Raw genomic sequence first — 8,511 nt, 5'->3', positions numbered from 1 at the left:
GGCGGGGCCAGGCGGGGGCGAGCAGCTTCCGGAGGGCTGGGCCTGAGGTGCTTGCTGCCCGTTTCTCTCCGAAGAGCTTGTGCCCAAGAGTTCGCATGTTTGACGAAGGAGGTGAGGTGATTTGACTGGTAGAATCGGCACTCCGAAAGGCCTGTACACCTCAGGGATCAGGAGATACCTCACTGACTGCTGGTCATTCCCAAACCCGCGCATCTTCAATAACCCCTCTTGCCTCGCCTCTCCGTGGGGCGAAGGGGCTATCCAGTGGGGTTTATGGTAGGGTTCTGGCCACAGCAGGCATGCATCTCCATCAAGATGGGAACTAGGCTTCAGGAGAACAGGGCTTCAGGAGTTGCTTGAAGACTTGTTTCCCAGAGTGCTTTTTGCCCCAAGCTTGGGTTCTGGGTAAGGAAACTCAGAGAACTAGAAGGGTTTACCAGCCTCGGAGTCCTTGAGATACTACTTTGTCCCATAGCCAGGAAATGACACCACAGAGGGTCAAAGAAGGCAAAGGTCAGTGTTTGGGATGTTCAGGGAGTAGGCCCTGGGGACCAGGCCATGCCGATACATCTACTTCTGGTCCCTATATGGAAACACCTGGCATTTTGACTAGAGGACTCATACTTCTTCTGGTACTGTGGAACATGAAGCTCTCAAAGGATAAGGCATCCCCTCTGTCCTACCCATCTTAGGTCTATGACTGAATAAGTTCAGAAAGAAGACTGACCAGAGTCCCTGCACCAGATGGGTACTCAACAGATAGAGCTCAGTTATGTTACCTGAGCATCACTTCCTAACTTAGACCAGTGAGGAAGGTTGCAGTCCAGTGGATTTCCAGTTCACCCATGGTTAACAAGATGCTCATGCAGAAACACACTCTGCCTTCCCCTTTCCCTCAGTACTTGGTGAAGCCTCAGAGCACCCTGGCACCTTCTTTTCCCTTCTGCTTGCTGTCCCCCACCATTGAAGCAAATGGTGCCCTTCCCACATGGATACAGGAGAAAAAAGGATGGTGGGAACCACACATCACTGTCACTAGAAGAGTAAGTCAGTTAAGCCTCTTAGTCCTTCCCTCATCATCCTTAGTCATTCAGATGTCCTGGTAGAGACAATCCTTGCTTGCCCAAAATGGTAGAGCCATTCCAGGTCATTTTGTCCACCACTTGGATTGCAATTTAGGGAAACAGGCTCAGAGAAAGAAAAGGATTGGCTGAAGGTCTTGTAGTAGAGGCTAAAACTAGAAAATCTACTTCCAGGTTTGCCTACTTCCAGAACAGCATGCCAGCTTTGACTGAAACTTCAGGCAGCCACCAGCAGGTGGAAGTAGATTTGTTTGCATGGGGATACTCCCAGCACTGAGGAATCAAAACCACGAACAGTAGTCCCATCCCTCATTTGTCAGAGAGGACAAGCTTAACGCCCCAAGTTTTGTTCCTAGGTGCTCTTGCGACTATGAAGATCGCCAAAAAGTTGGTGGCAATGATGAATTCACTTCTAGACCTCACCTCCCAGAGTGTCTTCCTCCAAGTCTGCTCTCCCTAAAGGTAATGCTTTACTGAAATTTCTGATTTGCAAGACAAAAATATCCCCAAATACAAGAAATACAGAATACTGCCATAATCTCTACTCGTTGAACCTTCATCTAGTTAATTTATTAGAATATACATAAATGTCCAGATTGAATTAACTTAAACCTTAATATAGGATCATGGTATGAGAAAGCACTGACCTAGAAGTTAGCCCATCTGTATTCTGACACCACTCTGCCACACAATTTGACTGGAGAATGGGGTAAATTTGGAGGTGAAACAAGATGTAAAGAGGCAAGCGATTAGGAAGAACCTGGCCCAGTGAATGCCATACACTCAGTGCACAGTAAATGCTTGTCTAATTGATAAACAAAACAAGAAAGAGAATTGGGGACCTAGTTGTCCAAAATTATGAAACAAAACAAGAAAGAGAATTGGGGACCTAATTATCCAAAATGAGGTATCTGACTTTTATGTTAGTGCCAGAAATAAGCTTTTAAAGGATTTCTGTGAGAGGATGAAACAGTCAAAGTGGCACCTTGGAAGAATTTTTTGGTTACTTTGTAAGGGAGCAGCTAGAAGGAAGGGAGCTGGGAACAAGGAGAGCAGTTACGGGTTGTTGGACACAACTGCTCTGCTACGGTGACGATAACTACAGAAGCTGGATGAAATACAGAGAGAAATCATCATCAGGAAGAGCTAAGACACATTGAGGCTAGGCTGTGGCTGGAAATCATATGGAGACCATGGGTTGGGATCCCCCTGTAGTCCTGAAAACACTGGGTGTGAGCACGTGCCCCAAATCCTGAGGAATTGGAGGGCTGAGAAAACAGGATCACAGAATGAAGAGACCCTGTCAAGGGTGCTTCTCTCTCTCGTGCACATGTGCTTGCTATCATGAGTAAAATAATAAAACTTAAAAAAGATAATGAGACAAATATAAAAAAGATAAGAATCCGCAGAAGGAAAGCCAACACTAGAAGCTTTTTTTATGCCCTGAAGGCATTTGCTGAGTATGAAAGAAAGAGTTGTGTAATTGAGCTGTGGTTTTGGTGGCAAAGGGGACCAAAGTCAGAGCTCAGGCCCCAGACAAGCAGGGGATTTCATATGCTTTCCCGCCACTTTTATCTGAGTAGCCACTCCTTTGGGATAATAGTGGCCCACAAGTAACTGGCGTTTTCATGACCTTGTAGCCTTGATACCCATCACCTGGGGAGTCCAAGGAGCCAAAAGTCCTGACCTTGGATTAAAGTGGCCTTGGACAAGTAACATCCCCAGGCATTTGAAAATATCCCAGCCAATTTGTATAAATAAATTTTCAATAATATACCAGCATATTATAATAGGATAAGGGCGCTGGACTCCCACATGGCTGACTATGGTTCAAGTCCCAGACCTGGTGGCTTGCTTTCTCACTTTCCGTCTTTCTCTGTTTCACTTTGTTCCTCTCTGGTCACATTAAAATACATAAATAAATAAATAAATAAAGTTGAGTAAAAATGATTCTTTAAGAAAAAAAAGGGGGTTAGAATACAGGCTACCAGAAATTGCCCACAGTTCTGTCTAAAGAGACAAATTATGTGGAAAAATTTAAAGGGAGGATAAAAGACACAATGAATAGAGTGAGCATGTTTACTGCACATTTAATTGAAATCCCAGGAGGGGAGAGAAAAATGGAGAAGAAGATGGCTGAGCGTTTGAAATCACAGATTCAAATAGCCTAGTGAATCCTAGGCAGGATAAACAAAAAGAAATCTACTCTTACACATGTAGAAAATCCGAGATGAGGAAGACTATGCTACTGGTTTAATTTGAGATCATGAGACTCTGGCCTATGGTAGGACCAGGAGAGATTGAGGCTAGGGGATGGAAGTTCAACCCTGGACTTCAGAAAGCTTTTACTCAATTTTTCATGAAAGATTTTTATTAAGATGCTACCCATTTCTCTACCAATTGATAAAATTTATTTACTGTAAAACGTGTTTGTGAGAGCAACCTGACACCTGGGAGTCTTCCCACTTGCCATATTTGAAAGGGCTTTGCCCTATAAGTATGTGTCCCTCATCTCATGAGCCACAAAAGAGGTAAACACTTTCCATGGGCTTGAAATACTAGTTTTGGCCGAACTCTAAGACTGGAACAATGTGTTTATACAAGAGGTCTCCAAAAAGTTCATGAAAATGTGTGTTAGCAAAAAACTGTGACTTTCTAATTTTTGCAGTAAAATAAACTTTATTTCCATTCTCCACCAACTTTTTGAAGTCCCCTCATATGGAGTTTTCTAAGAGAAAGCATAATAAAAGTGACTTCCTATATAAACGTTTTCTTCTGCTATCTCTTCACTCTCAGCTTTCAGTGTTTCTGACGAAAACTATGTAACATGAGCAATTCTGTGCCTCTCAGGGTGTCTTGTTACACCCTCAGGCTTGCTCATGTGCACACACACACTGGCTAGCTAGCACAATTCCTGCAGGGGCATGTGTTTGGGATAGACAGAGCTACACATGCTATCGGCTGTTTCTTGAGAGAGTGACTCCTTGCTTGTTATCAGAGTCATTCGTACAAGGCTGAATGAATGGCCTTCTGTCAGGGACAGGATAGAGGGAATTCTGCTCCATACAGGAAGTCACATTAGAGTTTGTTTGACTCAAAATCATTCATGCATTTTGAGGTACAAACATTGTAATATACCACTAAGGTCTCCTCCATCCACACAGGTAACCCTTTCTCCAAGAGAGGATATTGGGAGGGCAGGAAAGCCTTCTTTTTTGTCTAAATCCAAGTCCATAGGAACGCCATCTGACAGTGAAGACACAAACCTACTTTTGCTTGTAGCATGCAGTATGCGCCCAACAATTTTGAGCAAGTGTCAGAAAGGGGGGTTGCTGAATGTCTATTCAGAGTTTCCACATTTTTTTCTTCACTTTTGCTGGGCATCCATGATTTGTGTAGGGCTCAGCTTTACTGCCCGCTCCTCCAGGCCTGTGGAAGCCAGCCCTTTCAATAACTGGAGCAGCTCCTTGCAGCGTCTCCCTCCCGGCTATAGGATAGGGTACAATAAGCGCGTTCTACTGTGAACCAAGATCCAGGTTAGAGTTCCATCGTCAGCTGCCTAGGCTGTCTCAGCTCTGAACTTGAGCTCTCTCATCTGAAATATGGGGGTGATAATAATGCCTACTTGTTGTGGGGAAAATTCGGAAAGAAGGGCCTCCCTGTCCCAAGTTCCTACTCCGGGCGTCATCCTGCTTACTCCCTCAGCCCTATTAGGTTTCTCAGATCTGCAAGGGCTATCGTCACTACCACGTCTAAGCACCAGGGGGCCTCAGCTCTCCTGGACTAATGTGGAATGAACCTTTCTATTTATCTAATTGTTTCTCTGAATCCAGGCAAATTAGGCTGCCATATATGAAAAGAACCTTTTTCAGAAGCTTGGTGAAGCAGAGGGGGGCAAACTCAGGGAGCAGAGACCCTCCTGAGGAAGGAACATTTAGTGCACAGATGAATGGACTTCTGTTTCTACACAGGGTCCCAGCTACCGTTAGCTATCCTGCTCCTCAGTGGGGCTGCTGATAGCTAGCTTCTGGGGAATCCCTGGTCCTGTCCCCAGAGTGCGAGAGACAGGGATCCTGGGCAAACTGTGAATGGGTAACTCTGGGAGTGGTGAAGGGGCAGCCTATTTGGCTGCATGTGGTACCTCTGGTGAAGAGACTCCTTCCTTTTTATTTTTTAACATTTAAGTTTTTTTTTTTCTATAGGGCATGTGTACTCATCAGAGAGAGAGAAAGAGAGAGAAGGTGCAAAATCACCCTCAAGGGTGGATTGCCACTCTGCAATCCCTTCTCTTCACTCTCCTCTCAGGATTTTGGGCATGCACACACATGTGTCTGGCATGATTTTCAAGCCAGTGGTCCAGGATCTGAACCATGGCTGACAATGTGGGAGTCCAGCACCTTAACCACCATGCCACTTGCTGGCCCAGGAAGACTCCTTTGTTATGTGACTCCTTAAGCCCTCCTTGTCTTGCATCTGCCCTTAATTCTGTTTGGGTTCTACTCCCTCACCCCCACCACCACCACTTTGGCTCCTAATTATTGTACCCTGTATCCTTAGCCATGTTTTTTTCTGCTCCTCCCTTTGGTTAAGTTCTGCCTGGCCAGATGATTTTCTTTCACTTTTTTGACATCAGTACATCTGTGATAACAGCAATAATCCGTAATAAGGCATTTAACCTGCCAGCAACTCTAGTCCCTTGCACTCCCCAAATTGCTCAAAACTGTGCTTTTCTCCATGATCTCTGAGACAGTGTCAGTAGTGCTCACCAAGTCTTCCTGGTGCTCTCCTCTCTCCCTAGGCCCTTTTCAGCTTGGGGCCATGTGAACAGTTCTAGACAAAGAAATGCAAACATGAGTACTGCTTACTATTTCCAGGAAGAGGCATTTATGAGCCAGCATATGATCCTTAAGCTTTTTTCTTTCCTCTTGCCCCAGCGATCCTGAAAGCTGTGTTGAAATGGTGGCATAAAAAACGGAAGGAACTTAGATTCCGAGTCCTCAGATGGAAGAGAGAGCAGATGAGCCGAGATTTGGGGAATTATCTATCATTTCAGCAAAGCCTAGCGTAACCGATACATATATTCTTTCCCCTGCTCCCCTCCCAATGCTTGTACCATTATTATAAAGGCCCATGGGCAATTCTTTCTGCATATTTCACATGTATCTTGAATCCAGAATATCTCAATCTCATGTTAGGTCCCTGCAAATCTGTTAATTTTTGGATGTTCTCAATCTCTGGACTGATACTTGGATGAGATCTGATTGTAACCTAGAAGTACTCTATAAAATTTCCTTCTGTCTCTCTCCCTCCATATCTAGAGTCATCACTCATTCATTCATCAACAATTTACCGAGTACTGTTGTTGGGTACTTTTTCAAGCACTGGGTCATAGTAGTAGAGAGAAAAACGAAAAACAAAACGAAACATCTCATTTAGCTTGTGTCTGCCTAGAACCCAGTCCAGAGTCTGGCTTACAGTGGGCACTCAATAGATATATGCTAGTGGAAGCATCCCAGAAATGAAAAGAGGAGAAACTTTCTGTAAGTTGGAGCTCATGGAGAATGATGACTTGAAAGTGGCCATTGCATTTATTAGTTAGAAGGCTCATAGGTGACCCTTGAGACAGTAGAAGCCTGAGTGCCACATGTCAAGGAGTCTGGATTGGGTAAGGACAGGAGGCTATTCCAAAGATGTTGCTATGTGGCTTTGTTTTCCTTTCATTTTGATAGCCTTCTTGGCATTTCTCAAGTGCTTTGGTAATTAAAGGGATCCAGAAGATTCGTGTCTCTAACTGTACCTCAAAGAAATCACTCTCTTCCCAAGAAGGGAGCTTATAACTCTGGCAATAGATGGAATTCTTAGAAAGACAGATTTTGGCTTTGACTTATACCTAATGGAGGAAACATCAAAGTCAGATAGATTTAGGGGCTGGAATTGCAGCTCTGACACTCATCAGTTGTGTGACAAGTCACTCTCTCTCTCTCTCAGATCCTCAGTTTGTACAATTGAGTGTTGTGGGGGATTAGGTGAGAACAAGTTGGTAAAGCACTTGGAATACTTACTGACAGTGATTGTTAGGGAAGAGTGGATAAAAGATAAATAATGTCAGGGCAAGCCAAAGATGGACTGAGCCCCCAATTGCTGGCGACAACCACTTTGTGGGAATGCTATGGAGAGGTTGCTACTGGTTAACCCAGGTGAAAACTGAGTTATTATCCAGTCTTAAGGATTTTTTTAAAAGTGAGAGAGAGAGAGATGGGAAGTGAGAAAGCAAGCTGCCAGGTCTGGGACTCGAACCATGGTTGGCCATGTGGGAGTCCAGTACCCTTACCCACCATGCCACTTGCTGGCCCCTAGTCTTAAGTATTATTTATTTTTTAATTCTATTTATTTATTTTGGAGAGGTTTTTGCTATAGGGCATGTGTGCTCACCAGAAGGACAGAGAGAGACAGAGAGACAGAAAGCAAGAAATCACCCCCCAGGGCGGATGGTCACACCGCAATCCCTTCTCCTCCATTCTCCTCTCGGGATCTTGGGCATGCATGCACATGCACCCAGCATAAGTTTAAGCCACCGAGTCTGGGACTCGAACTGTTGTCAACTACATGGGAGTCCAGCGGCATAGCCATTACTCCAACTGCTGGTCCCAGTCTTCAGTTTTATAATTTAAAGAATTGCAAGCACTGGAAATGCAGACACAAAGGTTGGTACTGAAATCACCCTCCTAATCGGGGAGCACTCATGTTCGGATGGGATGTTCTGAAACAATTGGCCTAAGGGTGAGAGACAAGTCTCCTCCAAGGGCCTGTGTGTACAGTGGTGTTGTGCGGGGAGTGGTACTGTTGCACCTTTGGGGCTTGCTGCCACCCATGCTGCCTGCTGCTGCCACACCTGGTGTCTTGCTTCAGCATTATATCTTCTTCCAACAATCAAATATGCCCTCGAAGTGACTGCATGTTCACATACTTCTTGTCTTTGTCAACTGGGGCCTCCCATACTAATCTCTCATTTACTCTTTTGCAGTTTGTGGTAACAGACTCCCTTTTGGGGAGACTTTAGGAGGTGGCACGGAGTTTTTTTTGTGTTTGTTTATTATCTTGGCTTTTCTGTGTGGCTTACCACATCTTTTTCACCTTGACCTCTGAGTTGCTCTCTGTGGGCTTCTCCCCACTGTATCTGTTCATGCTGCTATTCCTGACCCAGCTCAGGCCCTGATCCCTTCCTTGGGCTCCTGCAATAGCCTTCTAATTGGTTTTCTCTTCCTTTTTTTGTTCACTGTCTCTTTCATTTACTCTGTATTCCAGTTGTTTACCACTGATTACAAGCTATCCTCCTAACTCTCTCCTCCTCTTCCCAACTGTCATGCATACCCAGCTCCAATCCAAAGGGGCTCCTGGCCTTTCCCTGAGTAACTCCCCCTCTTGGGGA

At 44.8% G+C, this 8,511-nt stretch overlaps 1 pseudogene; it reads left to right on the top strand.

Annotated features, from left to right (window-relative positions):
* LOC102469311 (E3 ubiquitin-protein ligase RNF14-like) overlaps window positions 1–8,511 on the top strand; it is a 64,727-nt pseudogene that overhangs the window by 429 nt on the left and 55,787 nt on the right.

This window comes from Tupaia chinensis, unplaced genomic scaffold (assembly GCF_000334495.1).
Source record: "Tupaia chinensis unplaced genomic scaffold, TupChi_1.0 Scaffold145456_1, whole genome shotgun sequence".
Taxonomy (NCBI): Eukaryota; Metazoa; Chordata; class Mammalia; order Scandentia; family Tupaiidae; genus Tupaia; species Tupaia belangeri.
This window is presented reverse-complemented; position numbering and strand designations above follow the sequence as displayed.